A 2,577-nucleotide genomic window follows, 5' to 3' on the forward strand; every position below is an offset into this window, starting at 1 on the left:
TAGTTATTACACCCCCAGGATTGATTGGTGTGGAGGCAGCTCCAGGTCCGCACCTCCCTCTTTGTCTGCTCAGATCGGAACGGAACGGAGTCTCACTTCCTCGCTGGGGGGGGGGGGGGGCATCTCCAGGGTGCTAAGCAGAGAGGGCAAAGGCGGGGGTCTTCCGGGGCGGATGACCTGGCCAACTGCTCTCCTAATGCACTTGAGCCATGGTTCCCCGGTTTGACCTGCTCGGACACACTGATCGCCCGGGGTGTGATCCGAGCCGCCAGCGGCTTTCCGCCCCCGAGGCCGCGGAAGGCGGGCCCCCACCCTCGCTGGGGCGGTAATTACCCATTGATCATCTTCAGGCTCTAACCTTAATCCCTTTAAGCCTCAACAAATAACCCCTAATTCACAATCACCTGAAACGCTATTGATTTTTTTTTTAATTTAACTTGCAGTACTTTTCCACTCACGAAGCCCCCGCAGAGGGAAGGGAAGGATTTCGGGCTCCCTCCCCAGAGCCATTAGCGTACCTCCCAGCCCCCCTCTCCAAAAAGTCTTTATCTCCCAAGCACAAAACAAGCATTATTGTTGTTATTATTATTATTATTATTTATTTATTGTAGCTCAATGGCCTTTCCCATTCCTAACAGCTCCACGAACAAAGTCAAGTCCCTCGTGGGCATTAGTTTTGCGATCTGTTATTAACCTCAAGTCCTAAGACGTGAACGACCATGTTCCCTTCTGTGTGTTGTAGGGAGGTGGGCGTCCGAGGGCCGGCCAGTGCTCCCCCCGCCCCGCCCCCCGCTGTCCTGGGTCAGGCAGCCGCGTGCTTCCGTCCACATGACCGGACTAGAGACACCCGGGGACTTCCCACCTGTCCTGTCGCATGCGGGGCCACGTAAGGGCGGGCAGAGACTCTGTGCCGGGCTGTTTTGCCCAGCTCTGCCCTCCGTGCCTCAGCTGCAGAGATGAGTCAGCAAGGAGGCTCCGCTACTGCGCGCTGGGGGGTCGTTTCTGAGGGGCCGAATCCCCCCGCCCAAGTCAAGTCTGCCCTCGTCAGTTAGGTTGGGGGGGGGGGCGGAGCACCGGGAAGCCTCACGGGGTGGGGGGAGGGACGCTGTTTGGGAATCCGGTTCTGCTGCTCCTGGCTCAGCCCCGGACGAGCTGTGCCTCATCGGGCCAGGCCCTCGCGCCCCCCCCCCCCGTGTGCTCCCTTCATCTATGATACAGGTGAGAGTGACAGTGATCACACATACACACATACAAACATGCATATGCACACCACACGTGTGCCTGTCGTGCATACATGCACACACACATGCACACATACACACACCACACATGCGTGCATGTACCACCCACACGTAGGTGCACACCACACACATACACACATGCATCACACGTACACACCACACACATGCATCCACACTGCACACGCACATGCACAAACACGCGAACAGGTGGAATGTGCAAAACTGGTGCCCGCCCCGGTAAGGGCTGTGGCTTGAACCAGTGTCCCCATGAGATGTCACCGTGTGGGGACAGCTTGGCGAACAGTACATGCGGCCTCTCTGTACTATTTTTGCTATTTCCTGTGACCCTATCATTATTTCAAAATTTAAAAGCTGTTTCTCCGGAGGCCATAACAACACCAGGGTTGGGCAGGACTCAGGGTCAGCGCTGAGCACCTAGTGCACAGTCTGGCGTCTGTATGTGTTGAACAAACGGGGTTGATCTTTGACCTGTTGGTCTATGTATTAAACCAGCAGCAGCTCCGTTTGCCAGAAAATCAGAATATGGTGTTTGCTGAAAGAGTGGCTGTCAGGTTTGGCAAAAGGGAAACTTTTGTCTTTTGCGACAGCTCACTTCTCCAGGTGCTGACTGACCGCACGCTGCTGGCAGAGGTGGACACAATCCGACCGGATGTGCTGCTTGTTGCTGGGTCCAGGCGGGAAGGAGGGCTGGAAGCGGACCCACAGAACCAGGGAAAGCTCGGAGCGGGCATGGGGGAGAGCAGCGGGCAGGGGTGAGGCTGGGCTGCCAGTTGGCCCAGCGCTCAGAGCCTCCCGTTTTCTCAGCCTCCCTCCAAGACTTCATGTCTCCTGGGAGTAAGGCCAAGCCCCCTTAGGCTTTGTTAGGTTCTGACTTCATTCTGGTTCTCAGGCACAGATGCCACCTTCTGCAGGGACCCCAGCCTTGCTCCCGACTCTGTGGGTGCACGGAAAGTGCCAGTTCCTGTGTCAGTCTTTACAGTCGGCTGGGGTGTCACAGGCAAGGCTAAACCCAGACCCGGGGGCCGGTCCCGCCACTGCTGTGTGGCCTCGTGCAGGGCCCTTAACCTCTCTGGGCCCCGGCTTTCTCTTCCACAGACCATCGAAAACACTTCCGTGTTAACACACGGGGAAACTGGGTGAGGGTTTGACAGGAACCCTCTAGACTACTTTTATAACTCTCCTGTAAGTCTGAAATTATTTAAAAATCAACAGTGAAAATGAACCCACTTCCTTTGCTTTTCCGAGGACTAGAGATGGCAAATGCAAAATGCTTAGCACGTGGCGTTCACCAGCTTCTGTATAGCAGGAAACGGCT

Source organism: Suricata suricatta, chromosome 12, assembly GCF_006229205.1.
Source record: "Suricata suricatta isolate VVHF042 chromosome 12, meerkat_22Aug2017_6uvM2_HiC, whole genome shotgun sequence".
Taxonomy (NCBI): Eukaryota; Metazoa; Chordata; class Mammalia; order Carnivora; family Herpestidae; genus Suricata; species Suricata suricatta.